The sequence below is a fragment of the Cololabis saira genome, chromosome 13 (assembly GCF_033807715.1).
Source record: "Cololabis saira isolate AMF1-May2022 chromosome 13, fColSai1.1, whole genome shotgun sequence".
NCBI classification, from domain to species: Eukaryota; Metazoa; Chordata; class Actinopteri; order Beloniformes; family Belonidae; genus Cololabis; species Cololabis saira.
In genome coordinates, this window is record NC_084599.1 from 46924908 (window position 1) to 46950939 (window position 26032).

The 26032-nt window shown below is 47.6% G+C and overlaps 4 long non-coding RNA genes across 4 annotated transcripts; all 4 read left to right on the plus strand.

The window, feature by feature from the left end:
* The first annotated feature begins 83 nt into the window (after positions 1 to 83).
* LOC133458734 (uncharacterized) lies at positions 84 to 1090 on the plus strand. The gene is made up of 2 exons (XR_009783963.1): positions 84 to 254; positions 469 to 1090. It is a non-coding gene; the product is annotated as an uncharacterized LOC133458734 (long non-coding RNA).
* A 4130-nt stretch (positions 1091 to 5220) lies between these two features.
* LOC133458736 (uncharacterized) lies at positions 5221 to 6185 on the plus strand. Its single transcript, XR_009783965.1, has 2 exons — positions 5221 to 5358; positions 5564 to 6185. It is a non-coding gene; the product is annotated as an uncharacterized LOC133458736 (long non-coding RNA).
* Positions 6186 to 10258: 4073 nt separating this feature from the next.
* LOC133458735 (uncharacterized) lies at positions 10259 to 11223 on the plus strand. The gene is made up of 2 exons (XR_009783964.1): positions 10259 to 10396; positions 10602 to 11223. It is a non-coding gene; the product is annotated as an uncharacterized LOC133458735 (long non-coding RNA).
* A 3017-nt stretch (positions 11224 to 14240) lies between these two features.
* Positions 14241 to 16256, plus strand: LOC133458733 (uncharacterized). Its single transcript, XR_009783962.1, has 2 exons — positions 14241 to 15420; positions 15635 to 16256. It is a non-coding gene; the product is annotated as an uncharacterized LOC133458733 (long non-coding RNA).
* The last annotated feature ends 9776 nt before the right edge of the window (positions 16257 to 26032 follow it).

The window sequence follows — 26032 nt, forward strand, 5'->3', positions numbered from 1 at the left end:
TCAGAACTTCCAAATCCCCACATTTGTACTAATAATCAAATATGTAGCACTGGTCTGAAGGTTTTCCTGACAGAGCGGTTGATTTAAGAACATCCAGCCACCAGGGGGGGCTGCTGCTCTCCATCCCGCTGAGTGCTGCTTATCGTGGTAGAAGAAGAGAGACAACGATGAGAAGCTGATGATGTGGATGAAGCTGTTATATTACTTTGTGTCATGAATCTGATGTTTGTGGTTCAGTGTGCGTCCAGAGAAACGTGAGTTATGTTGTTGTTTATTGGAAGCACTTCTTTGTTGTTATATTTTATAATTCCGCTGGTGAGTATTTGCAGCAGTGTTATTTACTTCGCTAATCGTTCAAAAGTCATTAGTTATGTTATCTGAATGTCACTGACTGTTTTGGTGACGGTCGGTACCGGCTCCTTCACAATAAAAGAGGAACATCTTCCCCCCCCCCCCCCCCCCTGACAGAGACTGAGCCGGTCTGACCCCCGGTCTGACCCCCGTCCTCCTCCTGTCAGGGTGGAGCCTGCTGCTGCTGCTGGACCACCCACCACCACCACCACCACCACGGACCACACCAGCTCTGAGCAGGAGGAGGAGGTGGAACTGTGTGTTTTTATTTCATTCACACGCACAACAAACTGTCTGACGACAACAGGAAGATGACACGTGTTGGCGACTGCTGGTTTGGAGGGAACCATCATTCCTGGAGTCTGGACTGTTCTGGTGACGGTCGGTACCGGCTCCTTCACAATACAAGAGGAACATCTTCCTCCTAGTTATGTTATCTGAATGTCACTGACGGTTTTCTTTGTTGTCACTTAAATGTGATAGTATGCATATTATCTCTGTATATGATGTTCATGCTAATAACATTATTATTTGGATTGTGTGCTATGGTGAAACATACGTTTATGGCTGTTTATGGATTTATATTATTCTTTGGTTTGTTCCAGAACCACACACACCCACCACATCTCTAAGTTCACTCTCTAGACTGGATTAAAGCACTGTAAAGGAAACTGACAGCTTCCTGCCTCTTCATTTAAGTCTTGACACGCGCTTCACGATTAAAATACAGAGAAAGTCAGTGTACAAGTGTTAATCATTTAGCCTCCAAAACATACGGTCCTTGGAGCCGGATAAGGTCATTACCAAGTGATAATGTCTTATGTTCCCCCAAGTGAAGATGTACGTCCACGCAGACGAATGCTACAACCAAGACTGATGGAAGATTCTGAAGGGTACGCCCTCCCACAGGCTGTTACCCTGCAGCCCCCGCTGTGGTAGAGGAGACTGGATGGAGGTAGAGAGGGATTAACTGAGATGACACCCCTCACCTGGCGTTGTGGCCCCATCACCAGGTATAGAGAGGGATTTACTGAGATGACACCCCTCACCCGGCGTTGTGGCCCCATCACCAGGTATAGAGAGGGATTTACTGAGATGACACCCCTCACCTGGCGTTGTGGCCCCATCACCAGCTATAGAGAGGGGTTTACTGAGATGACACCCCTCACCCGGCGTTGTGGCCCCATCACCAGATATAGAGAGGGATTAGCTGAGATGACACCCCTCACCCGGCGTTGTGGCCCCATCACCAGGTATAGAGGGATTTACTGAGATGACACCCCTCACCCGGCGTTGTGTAGCCTTAATCCTTGAACTTTTATCTTTTTATACATTTGCTACATTCTATATTGTATGTCAGAGTGCATTGGTCTCCCAGTTTGTATTTTTTGGTCTCGCTTGTTTTTCAATCAAAGTGTCAAAGCACCTTGTATTTCATGTACCCGGATGAAAGGTGCTATATGAATCAAATGTGATTGATGATCTAAGTTCAGCTCGGTGAAACTAGTTCATCACTTTTCTCTGAGACCAAAGGTTTAAGTGTGATCATAAATGAGATTTTTTTTATCTCATTACTTGTAGTACTTTTTTTCGTCCACCAGATGGAGCCAAATCGCGGCCCAGAAAATCCGGTGCAGTACTGTCTTCGGCTACCAGAGGGCTCCACTGTGCGGGCCAAAAATCCTCCATGGTACCAGGACCGCGGGGTCTTTTGGGGCGCAGCTGGCTTTAAGGAAGCTCAGTCGTGGATGGTGGGGGGGCTTAAGCGTGGGCTCCCAAGGCACGCACGGAGAGCGAGGTGTTTGGCCGGCTCCCGGTGAGCCGGGATGGAGGTTCTGTCTCGGGGGCCGGAGCCGCGGGGACCCGCGGGGCTGGTGCGGGGCTGGTGCGGGGCTGGTGCGGGGCTGGTGCGGGGCTGGTGCGGGGCTGGTGCGGGGCTACGTGGCTGGCAGTGCTGACTTTTTCCTCGGGACGACGGGAGGCTGCAGCGGGACGGGAACTCGGGGATCGGGGGGGGCGGAACCCGGAAGGAGCTGCGGGATGCTCGGCTGGGTTTCTGCAGGTTCTGGTGCTCTAAATCCCGGATGGAGCTGCGTAAATCCACGCTGGGTTTCTGCAGGTTCTGCTGCTCTAAATCCCGGATGGAGCTGCGTAAATCCACGGTGGGTTTCTGCAGGTTCACCCGGTCTAAATCCCGGATGGAGCTGCGTAAATCTCCGCTGGGTTTCTGCAGGTTCTGCTGCTCTAAATCCCGGATGGAGCTGCGTAAATCCACGGTGGGTTTCTGCAGGTTCACCCGGTCTAAATCCCGGATGGAGCTGCGTAAATCTACGCTGGGTTTCTGCAGGTTCTGCTGCTCTAAATCCCGGATGGAGCTGCGTAAATCTACGCTGGGTTTCTGCAGGTTCTGGTGCTCTAAATCCCGGATGGAGCTGCGTAAATCGCTGGGTTTCTGCAGGTTCTGGTGCTCTAAATCCCGGATGGAGCTGCGTAAATCTACGCTGGGTTTCTGCAGGTTCTGCTGCTCTAAATCCCGGATGGAGCTGCGTAAATCTCCGCTGGGTTTCTGCAGGTTCACTTGCTCTAAATCCCGGATGGAGCTGCGTAAATCTCCGCTGGTTTTCTGCAGGTTCTGGTGCTCTAAATACCGGATGGAGCTGCGTGACATTTCACATGTATTTTCCGTCTCAAATTGTGTTGAAACTGTGTAAATAAAAAACGTTTTAAATAAATAAATGACAAGGGTAAATTGTGTCGGTCATTACCTCTTTTTTCTCCACATTTCAACTTTTTTCTGCACATTTTGTCTTTTTTCTCCAAATTTTGACTTTTTTCCTCCACATTTCGAGCTTTTTCTGCACATTTCGACTTTTTTCTCCAAATTTTGACTTTTTTCTCTCCACATTTTGTCTTTTTTCTCCTAATTTTGACTTTTTTCCTCCACATTTCGTCTTTTTTCTCCAAATTTTGACTTTTTTCTCCAAATTTTGACTTTTTTCCTCCACATTTCGTCTTTTTTCTCCAAATTTTGACTTTTTTCTCCAAATTTTGACTTTTTTCCTCCACATTTCGAGCTTTTTCTTCACATTTCGACTTTTTTCTGCAAATTTTGACTTTTTTCTCCACATTTTGTCTTTTTTTCCAAATTTTGACTTTTTTTCTCCACATTTCGACTTCTTTCTTTCTGAGAGAGAGCTGGACCTGACCCCCGTCCTCCTGTCAGGGGTGGGATGTTATATAGAGGACCCTGGTCCTCTAAATACCATCCCACCCCTGAGAGAGACTGAGCTGGTCTGATCCTCCTCCTCCTTCCAGGGTGGAGCCTGCTGGACAACGATGGCTGACACCAGGTCTGAGGAAGTGTAAGTGTGTTTTTATTCAACCATCTTCACTCGTCCATGAGTCCATCAGTGATCAATAACTGATCAATAATAACTGCAGCTGCTTGTTTGTTCTCTCCATCAGATTCCTGTCAACTCACCGTCGACACAAACACAGTCAACAACGACATCAAACTGTCTGACGACAACAGGAAGATGATGGTTGTGGAGGAGGATCAGTCGTATCCTGATCATCCAGACAGGTTTGATTCCTGGGATCAGCTGCTGTGTAGAGAAGTTCTGACGGGTCGCTGTTACTGGGAGGTCCAGTGGAGAGGAGGAGTTGGTGTATCAGTGAGTTACAGGAGAATCAGCAGGAGAGGAGACTCTGATGACTGTGTGTTTGGAGGGAACCATCATTCCTGGAGTCTGTCCTGTTCTGGTGACGGTCACCGGTACCGGCTCCTTCACAATAAGAGAGGAACACCTCTCTCCTCGCCTTCCTCAGTCTCTGACAGAGCAGCGGTGTACGTGGACGTTCCTGCTGGAACTCTGTCCTTCTACAGCGTCTCCTCTGACAGACTGATCCACCTCCACACCGTCAACACCACATTCACTGGACCTCTCTATCCTGGGTTCTGGTTCTGGTCTGGTTCTGGTTCTGGTTCTGGTTCTGGTTCTTCAGTGTCTCTGTGTTGAGTTCAGTCTCCAGAGTCTCCTCCTGTCAGAGAAACTGTCTCTGTTGGACAGATAGTTGAGTCTGTACACGTCTGTCTCTGTCTCCACCAGAACACCTGAATCACACGTTGGTGAAACTGTTCTGAACGATTCCTTGGAAACTTCTTCCTCTCCCGGTCCTTTAACGGTGAAGCTGCCGTTATTCCAGGATCCACACGTTGTTCTTCCGTCTGTTTCCAGTCAGAGCTTCACGGTGAACGGCAGCGTGTTGTTTCTCTGCAGCTCAGTTCAGCTCAGATCCTTCACTTCATGTTCAGCTGCAGGTAGTTTGCTGCACATGTGACCAACTGTGATGTCAGAGAGGAATCACCGAGCTGCAATCAGCCCAGATGAAGTTACAACCTGCTGTCAGATCTGAGCACAACGTTGCTGTGCAGCCAGGGTTCATCCTGCTCTTTATTCTCACCACTTCCCAATATTTGATATTCACTCATTAAAAGTGCTGCCTCAACATTTCCTCACAATAATTATCAAATTGATTTATCATGCTAGGAAACATATTTCAGCATGAAACATTTTTTTATTCTTTATCCATTTAGTTTGTTCCAATTTTCAAAAGATCACTTATGTAACATTTTAGTACCAAATCATGAACATCTTGAAATCAAGTCCCATTTAAAGGAAACTCAACCACCATAACACTTTTAGCAAATCATGAAGTCCCACATCTGTAGAAATGATCAGGTTTAAAATAATCAGAACTTCCAAATCCCCACATTTGTACTAATAATCAAATATGTAGCACTGGTCTGAAGGTTTTCCTGACAGAGCGGTTGATTTAAGAACATCCAGCCACCAGGGGGGGCTGCTGCTCTCCATCCCGCTGAGTGCTGCTTATCGTGGTAGAAGAAGAGAGACAACGATGAGAAGCTGATGATGCTGATGAAGCTGTTATATTACTTTGTGTCATGAATCTGATGTTTGTGGTTCAGTGTGCGTCCAGAGAAACGTGAGTTATGTTGTTGTTTATTGGAAGCACTTCTTTGTTGTTATATTTTATAATTCCGCTGGTGAGTATTTGCAGCAGTGTTATTTACTTCGCTAATCGTTCAAAAGTCATTAGTTATGTTATCTGAATGTCACTGACTGTTTTGGTGACGGTCGGTACCGGCTCCTTCACAATAAAAGAGGAACATCTTCCCCCCCCCTGACAGAGACTGAGCCGGTCTGACCCCCGGTCTGACCCCCGTCCTCCTCCTGTCAGGGTGGAGCCTGCTGCTGCTGCTGGACCACCCACCACCACCACCACCACCACGGACCACACCAGCTCTGAGCAGGAGGAGGAGGTGGAACTGTGTGTTTTTATTTCATTCACACGCACAACAAACTGTCTGACGACAACAGGAAGATGACACGTGTTGGCGACTGCTGGTTTGGAGGGAACCATCATTCCTGGAGTCTGGACTGTTCTGGTGACGGTCGGTACCGGCTCCTTCACAATACAAGAGGAACATCTTCCTCCTAGTTATGTTATCTGAATGTCACTGACGGTTTTCTTTGTTGTCACTTAAATGTGATAGTATGCATATTATCTCTGTATATGATGTTCATGCTAATAACATTATTATTTGGATTGTGTGCTATGGTGAAACATACGTTTATGGCTGTTTATGGATTTATATTATTCTTTGGTTTGTTCCAGAACCACACACACCCACCACATCTCTAAGTTCACTCTCTAGACTGGATTAAAGCACTGTAAAGGAAACTGACAGCTTCCTGCCTCTTCATTTAAGTCTTGACACGCGCTTCACGATTAAAATACAGAGAAAGTCAGTGTACAAGTGTTAATCATTTAGCCTCCAAAACATACGGTCCTTGGAGCCGGATAAGGTCATTACCAAGTGATAATGTCTTATGTTCCCCCAAGTGAAGATGTACGTCCACGCAGACGAATGCTACAACCAAGACTGATGGAAGATTCTGAAGGGTACGCCCTCCCACAGGCTGTTACCCTGCAGCCCCCGCTGTGGTAGAGGAGACTGGATGGAGGTAGAGAGGGATTAACTGAGATGACACCCCTCACCTGGCGTTGTGGCCCCATCACCAGGTATAGAGAGGGATTTACTGAGATGACACCCCTCACCCGGCGTTGTGGCCCCATCACCAGGTATAGAGAGGGATTTACTGAGATGACACCCCTCACCTGGCGTTGTGGCCCCATCACCAGCTATAGAGAGGGGTTTACTGAGATGACACCCCTCACCCGGCGTTGTGGCCCCATCACCAGATATAGAGAGGGATTAGCTGAGATGACACCCCTCACCCGGCGTTGTGGCCCCATCACCAGGTATAGAGGGATTTACTGAGATGACACCCCTCACCCGGCGTTGTGTAGCCTTAATCCTTGAACTTTTATCTTTTTATACATTTGCTACATTCTATATTGTATGTCAGAGTGCATTGGTCTCCCAGTTTGTATTTTTTGGTCTCGCTTGTTTTTCAATCAAAGTGTCAAAGCACCTTGTATTTCATGTACCCGGATGAAAGGTGCTATATGAATCAAATGTGATTGATGATCTAAGTTCAGCTCGGTGAAACTAGTTCATCACTTTTCTCTGAGACCAAAGGTTTAAGTGTGATCATAAATGAGATTTTTTTTATCTCATTACTTGTAGTACTTTTTTTCGTCCACCAGATGGAGCCAAATCGCGGCCCAGAAAATCCGGTGCAGTACTGTCTTCGGCTACCAGAGGGCTCCACTGTGCGGGCCAAAAATCCTCCATGGTACCAGGACCGCGGGGTCTTTTGGGGCGCAGCTGGCTTTAAGGAAGCTCAGTCGTGGATGGTGGGGGGGCTTAAGCGTGGGCTCCCAAGGCACGCACGGAGAGCGAGGTGTTTGGCCGGCTCCCGGTGAGCCGGGATGGAGGTTCTGTCTCGGGGGCCGGAGCCGCGGGGACCCGCGGGGCTGGTGCGGGGCTGGTGCGGGGCTGGTGCGGGGCTGGTGCGGGGCTGGTGCGGGGCTGGTGCGGGGCTACGTGGCTGGCAGTGCTGACTTTTTCCTCGGGACGACGGGAGGCTGCAGCGGGACGGGAACTCGGGGATCGGGGGGGGCGGAACCCGGAAGGAGCTGCGGGATGCTCGGCTGGGTTTCTGCAGGTTCTGGTGCTCTAAATCCCGGATGGAGCTGCGTAAATCCACGCTGGGTTTCTGCAGGTTCTGCTGCTCTAAATCCCGGATGGAGCTGCGTAAATCCACGGTGGGTTTCTGCAGGTTCACCCGGTCTAAATCCCGGATGGAGCTGCGTAAATCTCCGCTGGGTTTCTGCAGGTTCTGCTGCTCTAAATCCCGGATGGAGCTGCGTAAATCCACGGTGGGTTTCTGCAGGTTCACCCGGTCTAAATCCCGGATGGAGCTGCGTAAATCTCCGCTGGGTTTCTGCAGGTTCTGGTGCTCTAAATCCCGGATGGAGCTGCGTAAATCGCTGGGTTTCTGCAGGTTCTGGTGCTCTAAATCCCGGATGGAGCTGCGTAAATCTACGCTGGGTTTCTGCAGGTTCTGCTGCTCTAAATCCCGGATGGAGCTGCGTAAATCTCCGCTGGGTTTCTGCAGGTTCACTTGCTCTAAATCCCGGATGGAGCTGCGTAAATCTCCGCTGGTTTTCTGCAGGTTCTGGTGCTCTAAATACCGGATGGAGCTGCGTGACATTTCACATGTATTTTCCGTCTCAAATTGTGTTGAAACTGTGTAAATAAAAAACGTTTTAAATAAATAAATGACAAGGGTAAATTGTGTCGGTCATTACCTCTTTTTTCTCCACATTTCAACTTTTTTCTGCACATTTTGTCTTTTTTCTCCAAATTTTGACTTTTTTCCTCCACATTTCGAGCTTTTTCTGCACATTTCGACTTTTTTCTCCAAATTTTGACTTTTTTCTCTCCACATTTTGTCTTTTTTCTCCTAATTTTGACTTTTTTCCTCCACATTTCGTCTTTTTTCTCCAAATTTTGACTTTTTTCTCCAAATTTTGACTTTTTTCCTCCACATTTCGTCTTTTTTCTCCAAATTTTGACTTTTTTCTCCAAATTTTGACTTTTTTCCTCCACATTTCGAGCTTTTTCTTCACATTTCGACTTTTTTCTGCAAATTTTGACTTTTTTCTCCACATTTTGTCTTTTTTTCCAAATTTTGACTTTTTTTCTCCACATTTCGACTTCTTTCTTTCTGAGAGAGAGCTGGACCTGACCCCCGTCCTCCTGTCAGGGGTGGGATGTTATATAGAGGACCCTGGTCCTCTAAATACCATCCCACCCCTGAGAGAGACTGAGCTGGTCTGATCCTCCTCCTCCTTCCAGGGTGGAGCCTGCTGGACAACGATGGCTGACACCAGGTCTGAGGAAGTGTAAGTGTGTTTTTATTCAACCATCTTCACTCGTCCATGAGTCCATCAGTGATCAATAACTGATCAATAATAACTGCAGCTGCTTGTTTGTTCTCTCCATCAGATTCCTGTCAACTCACCGTCGACACAAACACAGTCAACAACGACATCAAACTGTCTGACGACAACAGGAAGATGATGGTTGTGGAGGAGGATCAGTCGTATCCTGATCATCCAGACAGGTTTGATTCCTGGGATCAGCTGCTGTGTAGAGAAGTTCTGACGGGTCGCTGTTACTGGGAGGTCCAGTGGAGAGGAGGAGTTGGTGTATCAGTGAGTTACAGGAGAATCAGCAGGAGAGGAGACTCTGATGACTGTGTGTTTGGAGGGAACCATCATTCCTGGAGTCTGTCCTGTTCTGGTGACGGTCACCGGTACCGGCTCCTTCACAATAAGAGAGGAACACCTCTCTCCTCGCCTTCCTCAGTCTCTGACAGAGCAGCGGTGTACGTGGACGTTCCTGCTGGAACTCTGTCCTTCTACAGCGTCTCCTCTGACAGACTGATCCACCTCCACACCGTCAACACCACATTCACTGGACCTCTCTATCCTGGGTTCTGGTTCTGGTCTGGTTCTGGTTCTGGTTCTGGTTCTGGTTCTTCAGTGTCTCTGTGTTGAGTTCAGTCTCCAGAGTCTCCTCCTGTCAGAGAAACTGTCTCTGTTGGACAGATAGTTGAGTCTGTACACGTCTGTCTCTGTCTCCACCAGAACACCTGAATCACACGTTGGTGAAACTGTTCTGAACGATTCCTTGGAAACTTCTTCCTCTCCCGGTCCTTTAACGGTGAAGCTGCCGTTATTCCAGGATCCACACGTTGTTCTTCCGTCTGTTTCCAGTCAGAGCTTCACGGTGAACGGCAGCGTGTTGTTTCTCTGCAGCTCAGTTCAGCTCAGATCCTTCACTTCATGTTCAGCTGCAGGTAGTTTGCTGCACATGTGACCAACTGTGATGTCAGAGAGGAATCACCGAGCTGCAATCAGCCCAGATGAAGTTACAACCTGCTGTCAGATCTGAGCACAACGTTGCTGTGCAGCCAGGGTTCATCCTGCTCTTTATTCTCACCACTTCCCAATATTTGATATTCACTCATTAAAAGTGCTGCCTCAACATTTCCTCACAATAATTATCAAATTGATTTATCATGCTAGGAAACATATTTCAGCATGAAACATTTTTTTATTCTTTATCCATTTAGTTTGTTCCAATTTTCAAAAGATCACTTATGTAACATTTTAGTACCAAATCATGAACATCTTGAAATCAAGTCCCATTTAAAGGAAACTCAACCACCATAACACTTTTAGCAAATCATGAAGTCCCACATCTGTAGAAATGATCAGGTTTAAAATAATCAGAACTTCCAAATCCCCACATTTGTACTAATAATCAAATATGTAGCACTGGTCTGAAGGTTTTCCTGACAGAGCGGTTGATTTAAGAACATCCAGCCACCAGGGGGGGCTGCTGCTCTCCATCCCGCTGAGTGCTGCTTATCGTGGTAGAAGAAGAGAGACAACGATGAGAAGCTGATGATGCTGATGAAGCTGTTATATTACTTTGTGTCATGAATCTGATGTTTGTGGTTCAGTGTGCGTCCAGAGAAACGTGAGTTATGTTGTTGTTTATTGGAAGCACTTCTTTGTTGTTATATTTTATAATTCCGCTGGTGAGTATTTGCAGCAGTGTTATTTACTTCGCTAATCGTTCAAAAGTCATTAGTTATGTTATCTGAATGTCACTGACTGTTTTGGTGACGGTCGGTACCGGCTCCTTCACAATAAAAGAGGAACATCTTCCCCCCCCCTGACAGAGACTGAGCCGGTCTGACCCCCGGTCTGACCCCCGTCCTCCTCCTGTCAGGGTGGAGCCTGCTGCTGCTGCTGGACCACCCACCACCACCACCACCACCACGGACCACACCAGCTCTGAGCAGGAGGAGGAGGTGGAACTGTGTGTTTTTATTTCATTCACACGCACAACAAACTGTCTGACGACAACAGGAAGATGACACGTGTTGGCGACTGCTGGTTTGGAGGGAACCATCATTCCTGGAGTCTGGACTGTTCTGGTGACGGTCGGTACCGGCTCCTTCACAATACAAGAGGAACATCTTCCTCCTAGTTATGTTATCTGAATGTCACTGACGGTTTTCTTTGTTGTCACTTAAATGTGATAGTATGCATATTATCTCTGTATATGATGTTCATGCTAATAACATTATTATTTGGATTGTGTGCTATGGTGAAACATACGTTTATGGCTGTTTATGGATTTATATTATTCTTTGGTTTGTTCCAGAACCACACACACCCACCACATCTCTAAGTTCACTCTCTAGACTGGATTAAAGCACTGTAAAGGAAACTGACAGCTTCCTGCCTCTTCATTTAAGTCTTGACACGCGCTTCACGATTAAAATACAGAGAAAGTCAGTGTACAAGTGTTAATCATTTAGCCTCCAAAACATACGGTCCTTGGAGCCGGATAAGGTCATTACCAAGTGATAATGTCTTATGTTCCCCCAAGTGAAGATGTACGTCCACGCAGACGAATGCTACAACCAAGACTGATGGAAGATTCTGAAGGGTACGCCCTCCCACAGGCTGTTACCCTGCAGCCCCCGCTGTGGTAGAGGAGACTGGATGGAGGTAGAGAGGGATTAACTGAGATGACACCCCTCACCTGGCGTTGTGGCCCCATCACCAGGTATAGAGAGGGATTTACTGAGATGACACCCCTCACCCGGCGTTGTGGCCCCATCACCAGGTATAGAGAGGGATTTACTGAGATGACACCCCTCACCTGGCGTTGTGGCCCCATCACCAGCTATAGAGAGGGGTTTACTGAGATGACACCCCTCACCCGGCGTTGTGGCCCCATCACCAGATATAGAGAGGGATTAGCTGAGATGACACCCCTCACCCGGCGTTGTGGCCCCATCACCAGGTATAGAGGGATTTACTGAGATGACACCCCTCACCCGGCGTTGTGTAGCCTTAATCCTTGAACTTTTATCTTTTTATACATTTGCTACATTCTATATTGTATGTCAGAGTGCATTGGTCTCCCAGTTTGTATTTTTTGGTCTCGCTTGTTTTTCAATCAAAGTGTCAAAGCACCTTGTATTTCATGTACCCGGATGAAAGGTGCTATATGAATCAAATGTGATTGATGATCTAAGTTCAGCTCGGTGAAACTAGTTCATCACTTTTCTCTGAGACCAAAGGTTTAAGTGTGATCATAAATGAGATTTTTTTTATCTCATTACTTGTAGTACTTTTTTTCGTCCACCAGATGGAGCCAAATCGCGGCCCAGAAAATCCGGTGCAGTACTGTCTTCGGCTACCAGAGGGCTCCACTGTGCGGGCCAAAAATCCTCCATGGTACCAGGACCGCGGGGTCTTTTGGGGCGCAGCTGGCTTTAAGGAAGCTCAGTCGTGGATGGTGGGGGGGCTTAAGCGTGGGCTCCCAAGGCACGCACGGAGAGCGAGGTGTTTGGCCGGCTCCCGGTGAGCCGGGATGGAGGTTCTGTCTCGGGGGCCGGAGCCGCGGGGACCCGCGGGGCTGGTGCGGGGCTGGTGCGGGGCTGGTGCGGGGCTGGTGCGGGGCTGGTGCGGGGCTGGTGCGGGGCTACGTGGCTGGCAGTGCTGACTTTTTCCTCGGGACGACGGGAGGCTGCAGCGGGACGGGAACTCGGGGATCGGGGGGGGCGGAACCCGGAAGGAGCTGCGGGATGCTCGGCTGGGTTTCTGCAGGTTCTGGTGCTCTAAATCCCGGATGGAGCTGCGTAAATCCACGCTGGGTTTCTGCAGGTTCTGCTGCTCTAAATCCCGGATGGAGCTGCGTAAATCCACGGTGGGTTTCTGCAGGTTCACCCGGTCTAAATCCCGGATGGAGCTGCGTAAATCTCCGCTGGGTTTCTGCAGGTTCTGCTGCTCTAAATCCCGGATGGAGCTGCGTAAATCCACGGTGGGTTTCTGCAGGTTCACCCGGTCTAAATCCCGGATGGAGCTGCGTAAATCTCCGCTGGGTTTCTGCAGGTTCTGGTGCTCTAAATCCCGGATGGAGCTGCGTAAATCGCTGGGTTTCTGCAGGTTCTGGTGCTCTAAATCCCGGATGGAGCTGCGTAAATCTACGCTGGGTTTCTGCAGGTTCTGCTGCTCTAAATCCCGGATGGAGCTGCGTAAATCTCCGCTGGGTTTCTGCAGGTTCACTTGCTCTAAATCCCGGATGGAGCTGCGTAAATCTCCGCTGGTTTTCTGCAGGTTCTGGTGCTCTAAATACCGGATGGAGCTGCGTGACATTTCACATGTATTTTCCGTCTCAAATTGTGTTGAAACTGTGTAAATAAAAAACGTTTTAAATAAATAAATGACAAGGGTAAATTGTGTCGGTCATTACCTCTTTTTTCTCCACATTTCAACTTTTTTCTGCACATTTTGTCTTTTTTCTCCAAATTTTGACTTTTTTCCTCCACATTTCGAGCTTTTTCTGCACATTTCGACTTTTTTCTCCAAATTTTGACTTTTTTCTCTCCACATTTTGTCTTTTTTCTCCTAATTTTGACTTTTTTCCTCCACATTTCGTCTTTTTTCTCCAAATTTTGACTTTTTTCTCCAAATTTTGACTTTTTTCCTCCACATTTCGTCTTTTTTCTCCAAATTTTGACTTTTTTCTCCAAATTTTGACTTTTTTCCTCCACATTTCGAGCTTTTTCTTCACATTTCGACTTTTTTCTGCAAATTTTGACTTTTTTCTCCACATTTTGTCTTTTTTTCCAAATTTTGACTTTTTTTCTCCACATTTCGACTTCTTTCTTTCTGAGAGAGAGCTGGACCTGACCCCCGTCCTCCTGTCAGGGGTGGGATGTTATATAGAGGACCAACATCCCACCCCTGAGAGAGACTGAGCTGGTCTGATCCTCCTCCTCCTTCCAGGGTGGAGCCTGCTGGACAACGATGGCTGACACCAGGTCTGAGGAAGTGTAAGTGTGTTTTTATTCAACCATCTTCACTCGTCCATGAGTCCATCAGTGATCAATAACTGATCAATAATAACTGCAGCTGCTTGTTTGTTCTGTCCATCAGATTCCTGTCAACTCACCGTCGACACAAACACAGTCAACAACGACATCAAACTGTCTGACGACAACAGGAAGATGATGGTTGTGGAGGAGGATCAGTCGTATCCTGATCATCCAGACAGGTTTGATTCCTGGGATCAGCTGCTGTGTAGAGAAGTTCTGACGGGTCGCTGTTACTGGGAGGTCCAGTGGAGAGGAGGAGTTGGTGTATCAGTGAGTTACAGGAGAATCAGCAGGAGAGGAGACTCTGATGACTGTGTGTTTGGAGGGAACCATCATTCCTGGAGTCTGTCCTGTTCTGGTGACGGTCACCGGTACCGGCTCCTTCACAATAAGAGAGGAACACCTCTCTCCTCGCCTTCCTCAGTCTCTGACAGAGCAGCGGTGTACGTGGACGTTCCTGCTGGAACTCTGTCCTTCTACAGCGTCTCCTCTGACAGACTGATCCACCTCCACACCGTCAACACCACATTCACTGGACCTCTCTATCCTGGGTTCTGGTTCTGGTCTGGTTCTGGTTCTGGTTCTGGTTCTGGTTCTTCAGTGTCTCTGTGTTGAGTTCAGTCTCCAGAGTCTCCTCCTGTCAGAGAAACTGTCTCTGTTGGACAGATAGTTGAGTCTGTACACGTCTGTCTCTGTCTCCACCAGAACACCTGAATCACACGTTGGTGAAACTGTTCTGAACGATTCCTTGGAAACTTCTTCCTCTCCCGGTCCTTTAACGGTGAAGCTGCCGTTATTCCAGGATCCACACGTTGTTCTTCCGTCTGTTTCCAGTCAGAGCTTCACGGTGAACGGCAGCGTGTTGTTTCTCTGCAGCTCAGTTCAGCTCAGATCCTTCACTTCATGTTCAGCTGCAGGTAGTTTGCTGCACATGTGACCAACTGTGATGTCAGAGAGGAATCACCGAGCTGCAATCAGCCCAGATGAAGTTACAACCTGCTGTCAGATCTGAGCACAACGTTGCTGTGCAGCCAGGGTTCATCCTGCTCTTTATTCTCACCACTTCCCAATATTTGATATTCACTCATTAAAAGTGCTGCCTCAACATTTCCTCACAATAATTATCAAATTGATTTATCATGCTAGGAAACATATTTCAGCATGAAACATTTTTTTATTCTTTATCCATTTAGTTTGTTCCAATTTTCAAAAGATCACTTATGTAACATTTTAGTACCAAATCATGAACATCTTGAAATCAAGTCCCATTTAAAGGAAACTCAACCACCATAACACTTTTAGCAAATCATGAAGTCCCACATCTGTAGAAATGATCAGGTTTAAAATAATCAGAACTTCCAAATCCCCACATTTGTACTAATAATCAAATATGTAGCACTGGTCTGAAGGTTTTCCTGACAGAGTGGTTGATTTAAGAACATCCAGCCACCAGGGGGGGCTGCTGCTCTCCATCCCGCTGAGTGCTGCTTATCGTGGTAGAAGAAGAGAGACAACGATGAGAAGCTGATGATGTGGATGAAGCTGTTATATTACTTTGTGTCATGAATCTGATGTTTGTGGTTCAGTGTGCGTCCAGAGAAACGTGAGTTATGTTGTTGTTTATTGGAAGCACTTCTTTGTTGTTATATTTTATAATTCCGCTGGTGAGTATTTGCAGCAGTGTTATTTACTTCGCTAATCGTTCAAAAGTCATTAGTTATGTTATCTGAATGTCACTGACTGTTTTGGTGACGGTCGGTACCGGCTCCTTCACAATAAAAGAGGAACATCTTCCCCCCCCCCCCCCCCCCTGACAGAGACTGAGCCGGTCTGACCCCCGGTCTGACCCCCGTCCTCCTCCTGTCAGGGTGGAGCCTGCTGCTGCTGCTGGACCACCCACCACCACCACCACCACCACGGACCACACCAGCTCTGAGCAGGAGGAGGAGGTGGAACTGTGTGTTTTTATTTCATTCACACGCACAACAAACTGTCTGACGACAACAGGAAGATGACACGTGTTGGCGACTGCTGGTTTGGAGGGAACCATCATTCCTGGAGTCTGGACTGTTCTGGTGACGGTCGGTACCGGCTCCTTCACAATACAAGAGGAACATCTTCCTCCTAGTTATGTTATCTGAATGTCACTGACGGTTTTCTTTGTTGTCACTTAAATGTGATAGTATGCATATTATCTCTGTATATGATGTTCATGCTAATAACATTATTATTTGGATTGTGTGCTATGGTGAAACATACGTTTATGGCTGTTTATGGATTTATATTATTCTTTGGTTTGTTCCAGAACCACACACACCCACCACATCTCTAAGTTCACTCTCTAGACTGGATTAAAGCACTGTAAAGGAAACTGACAGCTTCCTGCCTCTTCATTTAAGTCTTGACACGCGCTTCACGATTAAAATACAGAGAAAGTCAGTGTACAAGTGTTAATCATTTAGCCTCCAAAACATACGGTCCTTGGAGCCGGATAAGGTCATTACCAAGTGATAATGTCTTATGTTCCCCCAAGTGAAGATGTACGTCCACGCAGACGAATGCTACAACCAAGACTGATGGAAGATTCTGAAGGGTACGCCCTCCCACAGGCTGTTACCCTGCAGCCCCCGCTGTGGTAGAGGAGACTGGATGGAGGTAGAGAGGGATTAACTGAGATGACACCCCTCACCTGGCGTTGTGGCCCCATCACCAGGTATAGAGAGGGATTTACTGAGATGACACCCCTCACCCGGCGTTGTGGCCCCATCACCAGGTATAGAGAGGGATTTACTGAGATGACACCCCTCACCTGGCGTTGTGGCCCCATCACCAGCTATAGAGAGGGGTTTACTGAGATGACACCCCTCACCCGGCGTTGTGGCCCCATCACCAGATATAGAGAGGGATTAGCTGAGATGACACCCCTCACCCGGCGTTGTGGCCCCATCACCAGGTATAGAGGGATTTACTGAGATGACACCCCTCACCCGGCGTTGTGTAGCCTTAATCCTTGAACTTTTATCTTTTTATACATTTGCTACATTCTATATTGTATGTCAGAGTGCATTGGTCTCCCAGTTTGTATTTTTTGGTCTCGCTTGTTTTTCAATCAAAGTGTCAAAGCACCTTGTATTTCATGTACCCGGATGAAAGGTGCTATATGAATCAAATGTGATTGATGATCTAAGTTCAGCTCGGTGAAACTAGTTCATCACTTTTCTCTGAGACCAAAGGTTTAAGTGTGATCATAAATGAGATTTTTTTTATCTCATTACTTGTAGTACTTTTTTTCGTCCACCAGATGGAGCCAAATCGCGGCCCAGAAAATCCGGTGCAGTACTGTCTTCGGCTACCAGAGGGCTCCACTGTGCGGGCCAAAAATCCTCCATGGTACCAGGACCGCGGGGTCTTTTGGGGCGCAGCTGGCTTTAAGGAAGCTCAGTCGTGGATGGTGGGGGGGCTTAAGCGTGGGCTCCCAAGGCACGCACGGAGAGCGAGGTGTTTGGCCGGCTCCCGGTGAGCCGGGATGGAGGTTCTGTCTCGGGGGCCGGAGCCGCGGGGACCCGCGGGGCTGGTGCGGGGCTGGTGCGGGGCTGGTGCGGGGCTGGTGCGGGGCTGGTGCGGGGCTGGTGCGGGGCTACGTGGCTGGCAGTGCTGACTTTTTCCTCGGGACGACGGGAGGCTGCAGCGGGACGGGAACTCGGGGATCGGGGGGGGCGGAACCCGGAAGGAGCTGCGGGATGCTCGGCTGGGTTTCTGCAGGTTCTGGTGCTCTAAATCCCGGATGGAGCTGCGTAAATCCACGCTGGGTTTCTGCAGGTTCTGCTGCTCTAAATCCCGGATGGAGCTGCGTAAATCCACGGTGGGTTTCTGCAGGTTCACCCGGTCTAAATCCCGGATGGAGCTGCGTAAATCTCCGCTGGGTTTCTGCAGGTTCTGCTGCTCTAAATCCCGGATGGAGCTGCGTAAATCCACGGTGGGTTTCTGCAGGTTCACCCGGTCTAAATCCCGGATGGAGCTGCGTAAATCTCCGCTGGGTTTCTGCAGGTTCTGGTGCTCTAAATCCCGGATGGAGCTGCGTAAATCGCTGGGTTTCTGCAGGTTCTGGTGCTCTAAATCCCGGATGGAGCTGCGTAAATCTACGCTGGGTTTCTGCAGGTTCTGCTGCTCTAAATCCCGGATGGAGCTGCGTAAATCTCCGCTGGGTTTCTGCAGGTTCACTTGCTCTAAATCCCGGATGGAGCTGCGTAAATCTCCGCTGGTTTTCTGCAGGTTCTGGTGCTCTAAATACCGGATGGAGCTGCGTGACATTTCACATGTATTTTCCGTCTCAAATTGTGTTGAAACTGTGTAAATAAAAAACGTTTTAAATAAATAAATGACAAGGGTAAATTGTGTCGGTCATTACCTCTTTTTTCTCCACATTTCAACTTTTTTCTGCACATTTTGTCTTTTTTCTCCAAATTTTGACTTTTTTCCTCCACATTTCGAGCTTTTTCTGCACATTTCGACTTTTTTCTCCAAATTTTGACTTTTTTCTCTCCACATTTTGTCTTTTTTCTCCTAATTTTGACTTTTTTCCTCCACATTTCGTCTTTTTTCTCCAAATTTTGACTTTTTTCTCCAAATTTTGACTTTTTTCCTCCACATTTCGTCTTTTTTCTCCAAATTTTGACTTTTTTCTCCAAATTTTGACTTTTTTCCTCCACATTTCGAGCTTTTTCTTCACATTTCGACTTTTTTCTGCAAATTTTGACTTTTTTCTCCACATTTTGTCTTTTTTTCCAAATTTTGACTTTTTTTCTCCACATTTCGACTTCTTTCTTTCTGAGAGAGAGCTGGACCTGACCCCCGTCCTCCTGTCAGGGGTGGGATGTTATATAGAGGACCCTGGTCCTCTAAATACCATCCCACCCCTGAGAGAGACTGAGCTGGTCTGATCCTCCTCCTCCTTCCAGGGTGGAGCCTGCTGGACAACGATGGCTGACACCAGGTCTGAGGAAGTGTAAGTGTGTTTTTATTCAACCATCTTCACTCGTCCATGAGTCCATCAGTGATCAATAACTGATCAATAATAACTGCAGCTGCTTGTTTGTTCTCTCCATCAGATTCCTGTCAACTCACCGTCGACACAAACACAGTCAACAACGACATCAAACTGTCTGACGACAACAGGAAGATGATGGTTGTGGAGGAGGATCAGTCGTATCCTGATCATCCAGACAGGTTTGATTCCTGGGATCAGCTGCTGTGTAGAGAAGTTCTGACGGGTCGCTGTTACTGGGAGGTCCAGTGGAGAGGAGGAGTTGGTGTATCAGTGAGTTACAGGAGAATCAGCAGGAGAGGAGACTCTGATGACTGTGTGTTTGGAGGGAACCATCATTCCTGGAGTCTGTCCTGTTCTGGTGACGGTCACCGGTACCGGCTCCTTCACAATAAGAGAGAAACACCTCTCTCCTCCTCTTCCTCGGTCTCTGACAGAGCAGCGGTGTACGTGGACGTTCCTGCTGGAACTCTGTCCTTCTACAGCGTCTCCTCTGACAGACTGATCCACCTCCACACCGTCAACACCACATTCACTGGACCTCTCTATCCTGGGTTCTGGTTCTGGTCTGGTTCTGGTTCTGGTTCTGGTTCTGGTTCTTCAGTGTCTCTGTGTTGAGTTCAGTCTCCAGAGTCTCCTCCTGTCAGAGAAACTGTCTCTGTTGGACAGATAGTTGAGTCTGTACACGTCTGTCTCTGTCTCCACCAGAACACCTGAATCACACGTTGGTGAAACTGTTCTGAACGATTCCTTGGAAACTTCTTCCTCTCCCGGTCCTTTAACGGTGAAGCTGCCGTTATTCCAGGATCCACACGTTGTTCTTCCGTCTGTTTCCAGTCAGAGCTTCACGGTGAACGGCAGCGTGTTGTTTCTCTGCAGCTCAGTTCAGCTCAGATCCTTCACTTCATGTTCAGCTGCAGGTAGTTTGCTGCACATGTGACCAACTGTGATGTCAGAGAGGAATCACCGAGCTGCAATCAGCCCAGATGAAGTTACAACCTGCTGTCAGATCTGAGCACAACGTTGCTGTGCAGCCAGGGTTCATCCTGCTCTTTATTCTCACCACTTCCCAATATTTGATATTCACTCATTAAAAGTGCTGCCTCAACATTTCCTCACAATAATTATCAAATTGATTTATCATGCTAGGAAACATATTTCAGCATGAAACATTTTTTTATTCTTTATCCATTTAGTTTGTTCCAATTTTCAAAAGATCACTTATGTAACATTTTAGTACCAAATCATGAACATCTTGAAATCAAGTCCCATTTAAAGGAAACTCAACCACCATAACACTTTTAGCAAATCATGAAGTCCCACATCTGTAGAAATGATCAGGTTTAAAATAATCAGAACTTCCAAATCCCCACATTTGTACTAATAATCAAATATGTAGCACTGGTCTGAAGGTTTTCCTGACAGAGCGGTTGATTTAAGAACATCCAGCCACCAGGGGGGGCTGCTGCTCTCCATCCCGCTGAGTGCTGCTTATCGTGGTAGAAGAAGAGAGACAACGATGAGAAGCTGATGATGTGGATGAAGCTGTTATATTACTTTGTGTCATGAATCTGATGTTTGTGGTTCAGTGTGCGTCCAGAGAAACGTGAGTTATGTTGTTGTTTATAGGAAGCACTCCTTTGTTGTTCTATTTTATAATTCCGCTGGTGAGTATTTCCAGCAGTGTTATTTACTTCGCTAATCGTTCAAAAGTCATTAGTTATGTTATCTGAATGTCACTGACTGTTTTGGTGACGGCCGGTACCGGCTCCTTCACAATAAAAGAGGAACATCTTCCCCCCCCCACCCCCCCCCCCCCCCCTGACAGAGACTGAGCCGGTCTGACCCCCGGTCTGACCCCCGTCCTCCTCCTGTCAGGGTGGAGCCTGCTGCTGCTGCTGGACCACCCACCACCACCACCACCACCACGGACCACACCAGCTCTGAGCAGGAGGAGGAGGTGGAACTGTGTGTTTTTATTTCATTCACACGCACAACAAACTGTCTGACGACAACAGGAAGATGACACGTGTTGGCGACTGCTGGTTTGGAGGGAACCATCATTCCTGGAGTCTGGACTGTTCTGGTGACGGTCGGTACCGGCTCCTTCACAATACAAGAGGAACATCTTCCTCCTAGTTATGTTATCTGAATGTCACTGACTGTTTTCTTTGTTGTCACTTAAATGTGATAGTATGCATATTATCTCTGTTTATGATGTTCATGCTAATAACATTATTATTTGGATTGTGTGCTATGGTGAAACATACGTTTATGGCTGTTTATGGATTTATATTATTCTTTGGTTTGTTCCAGAACCACACACACCCACCACATCTCTAAGTTCACTCTCTAGACTGGATTAAAGCACTGTAAAGGAAACTGACAGCTTCCTGCCTCTTCATTCAAGTCTTGACACGCGCTTCACGATTAAAATACAGAGAAAGTCAGTGTACAAGTGTTAATCATTTAGCCTCCAAAACATACGGTCCTTGGAGCCGGATAAGGTCATTACCAAGTGATAATGTCTTACGTTCCCCCAAGTGAAGATGTACGTCCACGCAGACGAATGCTACAACCAAGACTGATGGAAGATTCTGAAGGGTACGCCCTCCCACAGGCTGTTACCCTGCAGCCCCCGCTGTGGTAGAGGAGACTGGATGGAGGTAGAGAGAGATGAAACCCCTCACCCGGCGTTGTGGCCCCATCACCAGGTATAGAGAGGGGTTTACTGAGATGACACCCCTCACCCGGCGTTGTGGCCCCATCACCAGGTATAGAGAGGGGTTTACTGAGATGACACCCCTCACCCGGCGTTGTGGCCCCATCACCAGGTATAGAGAGGGATTAGCTGAGATGACACCCCTCACCCGGCGTTGTGGCCCCATCACCAGGTATAGAGGGATTAACTGAGATGACACCCCTCACCTGGCGTTGTGTAGCCTTAGTCCTTGAACTTTTATCTTTTTATACATTTGATACATTCTATATTGTATGTCAGAGTGCATTGGTCTCCCAGTTTTTATTTTTTGGTCTTGCTTGTTTTTCAATCAAAATGTCAAAGCACCTTGTATTTCATGTACCCGGATGAAAGGTGCTATATGAATCAAATGTGATTGATGATTGAAGTTCAGCTCGGTGAAACTAGTTCATCACTTTTTTCTGAAACCAAAGGTTTAAGTGTGATCATAAATGAGATTTTTTTTTATCTCATTACTTGTAGTACTTTTTTTCGTCCACCAGATGGAGCCAAATCGCGGCCCAGAAAATCCGGTGCAGTACTGTCTTCGGCTACCAGAGGGCTCCACTGTGCGGGCCAAAAATCCTCTATGGTACCAGGACCGCGGGGTCTTTTGGGGCGCAGCTGGCTCTAAAGAAGCTCAGTCGTGGATGGTGGGGGGGCTTAAGCGTGGGCTCCCAAGGCACGCACGGAGAGCGAGGTGTTTGGCCGGCTCCCGGTGAGCCGGGATGGAGGTTCTGTCTCGGGGGCCGGAGCCGCGCGGACCCGCGGGGCTGGTGCGGGGCTGGTGCGGGGCTGGTGCGGGGCTGGTGCGGGGCTGGTGCGGGGCTACGTGGCTGGCAGTGCTGACTTTTTCCTCGGGACGACGGGAGGCTGCAGCGGGACGGGAACTCGGGGATCGGGGGGGGGGCGGAACCCGGAAGGAGCTGCGGGATGCTCGGCTGGGTTTCTGCAGGTTCTGGTGCTCTAAATCCCGGATGGAGCTGCGTAAATCCACGCTGGGTTTCTGCAGGTTCTGGTGCTCTAAATCCCGGATGGAGCTGCGTAAATCTACGCTGGGTTTCTGCAGGTTCACCCGGTCTAAATCCCGGATGGAGCTGCGTAAATCTACGCTGGGTTTCTGCAGGTTCTGCTGCTCTAAATCCCGGATGGAGCTGCGTAAATCCACGGTGGGTTTCTGCAGGTTCACCCGGTCTAAATCCCGGATGGAGCTGCGTAAATCTACGCTGGGTTTCTGCAGGTTCTGCTGCTCTAAATCCCGGATGGAGCTGCGTAAATCTACGCTGGGTTTCTGCAGGTTCTGCTGCTCTAAATCCCGGATGGAGCTGCGTAAATCTACGCTGGGTTGCTGCAGGTTCTGCTGCTCTAAATCCCGGATGGAGCTGCGTAAATCTCCGCTGGGTTTCTGCAGGTTCTGGTGCTCTAAATCCCGGATGGAGCTGCGTAAATCGCTGGGTTTCTGCAGGTTCTGGTGCTCTAAATCCCGGATGGAGCTGCGTAAATCTACGCTGGGTTTCTGCAGGTTCTGCTGCTCTAAATCCCGGATGGAGCTGCGTAAATCTCCGCTGGGTTTCTGCAGGTTCACTTGCTCTAAATCCCGGATGGAGCTGCGTAAATCTCCGCTGGTTTTCTGCAGGTTCTGGTGCTCTAAATACCGGATGGAGCTGCGTGACATTTCACATGTATTTTCCGTCTCAAATTGTGTTGAAACTGTGTAAATAAAAAACGTTTTAAATAAATAAATGACAAGGGTAAATTGTGTCGGTCATTACCTCTTTTTTCTCCACATTTCAACTTTTTTCTGCACATTTTGTCTTTTTTCTCCAAATTTTGACTTTTTTCCTCCACATTTCGAGCTTTTTCTGCACATTTCGACTTTTTTCTCCAAATTTTGACTTTTTTCTCTCCACATTTTGTCTTTTTTCTCCTAATTTTGACTTTTTTCCTCCACATTTCGTCTTTTTTCTCCAAATTTTGACTTTTTTCTCCAAATTTTGACTTTTTTCCTCCACATTTCGTCTTTTTTCTCCAAATTTTGACTTTTTTCTCCAAATTTTGACTTTTTTCCTCCACATTTCGAGCTTTTTCTTCACATTTCGACTTTTTTCTGCAAATTTTGACTTTTTTCTCCACATTTTGTCTTTTTTTCCAAATTTTGACTTTTTTTCTGCACATTTCGACTTCTTTCTTTCTGAGAGAGAGCGGGACCTGACCCCCGTCCTCCTGTCAGGGGTGGGATGTTATATAGAGGACCCTGGTCCTCTAAATACCATCCCACCCCTGAGAGAGACTGAGCTGGTCTGACCCTCCTCCTCCTTCCAGGGTGGAGCCTGCTGGACAACGATGGCTGACACCAGGTCTGAGGAAGTGTAAGTGTGTTTTTATTCAACCATCTTCACTCGTTCATCAGTCCATCAGTGATCAATAACTGATCAATAATAACTGCAGCTGCTTGTTTGTTCTGTCCATCAGATTCCTGTCAACTCACCATCGACACAAACACAGTCAACAACGACATCAAACTGTCTGACGACAACAGGAAGATGATGTTTGTGGAGGAGGATCAGTCGTATCCTGATCATCCAGACAGGTTTGATTCCTGGGATCAGCTGCTGTGTAGAGAAGTTCTGACGGGTCGCTGTTACTGGGAGGTCCAGTGGAGAGGAGGAGTTGGTGTATCAGTGAGTTACAGGAGAATCAGCAGGAGAGGAGACTCTGATGACTGTGTGTTTGGAGGGAACCATCATTCCTGGAGTCTGGACTGTTCTGGTGATGATCGGTACCGGCTCCTTCACAATAAGAGAGAAACACCTCTCTCCTCCTCTCCCTCGGTCTCTGACAGAGCAGCGGTGTACGTGGACGTTCCTGCTGGAACTCTGTCCTTCTACAGCGTCTCCTCTGACAGACGGATCCACCTCCACACCGTCAACACCACATTCACTGAACCTCTCTCTCCTGGGTTCTGGTTCTGGTTCTGGTTCTGGTTCTTCAGTGTCTCTGTGTTGAGTTCAGTCTCCAGAGTCTCCTCCTGTCAGAGAAACTGTCTCTGTTGGACAGATAGATGAGTCTGTACACGTCTGTCTCTGTCTCCACCAGAACACCTGAATCACACGTTGGTGAAACTGTTCTGAATGATTCCTTGGAAACTTCTTCCTCTCCCGGTCCTTTAACGGTGAAGCTGCCGTTATTCCAGGATCCACACGTTGTTCTTCCGTCTGTTTCCAGTCAGAGCTTCACGGTGAACAGCAGCATGTTGTTTCTCTGCAGCTCAGTTCAGCTCAGATCCTTCACTTCATGTTCAGCTGCAGGTAGTTTGCTGCACATGTGACCGACTGTGACGTCAGAGAGGAATCACCGAGCTGCAATCAGCCCAGATGAAGTTACAACCTGCTGTCAGATCTGAGCACAAGGTTGCTGTGCAGCCAGGGTTCATCCTGCTCTTTATTCACACCACTTCCCAATATTTGATATTCACTCATTAAAAGTGCTGCCTCAACATTTCCTCACAATAATTATCAAATTGATTTATCATGCTAGGAAACATATTTCAGCATGAAACATTTTTTTATTCTTAATCCATTTAGTTTGTTCCAATTTTCAAAAGATCACTTATGTAACATTTTAGTACCAAATCATGAACATCTTGAAATCAAGTCCCATTTAAAGGAAACTCAACCACCATAACACTTTTAGCAAATCATGAAGTCCCACATGTGTAGAAATGATCAGGTATAAAAATAATCAGAACTTCCAAATCCCCACATTTGTACTAATAATCAAATACGTAGCACTGGTCTGAAGGTTTTCCTGACAGAGTGGTTGATTTAAGAACATCCAGCCACCAGGGGGGGCTGCTGCTCTCCATCCCGCTGAGTGCTGCTTATCGTGGTAGAAGAAGAGAGACAACGATGAGAAGCTGATGATGCTGATGAAGCTGTTATATTACTTTGTGTCATGAATCTGATGTTTGTGGTTCAGTGTGCGTCCAGAGAAACGTGAGTTATGTTGTTGTTTATTGGAAGCACTTCTTTGTTGTTCTATTTTATAATTCCGCTGGTGAGTATTTCCAGCAGTGTTATTTACTTCGCTAATCGTTCAAAAGTCATTAGTTATGTTATCTGAATGTCACTGACTGTTTTGGTGACGGTCGGTACCGGCTCCTTCACAATAAGAGAGGAACATCTTCCCCCCCCCCCCCCCCCTGACAGAGACTGAGCCGGTCTGACCCCCGGTCTGACCCCCGTCCTCCTCCTGTCAGGGTGGAGCCTGCTGCTGCTGCTGGACCACCCACCACCACCACCACCACCACGGACCACACCAGCTCTGAGCAGGAGGAGGAGGTGGAACTGTGTGTTTTTATTTCATTCACACGCACAACAAACTGTCTGACGACAACAGGAAGATGACACGTGTTGGCGACTGTTGGTTTGG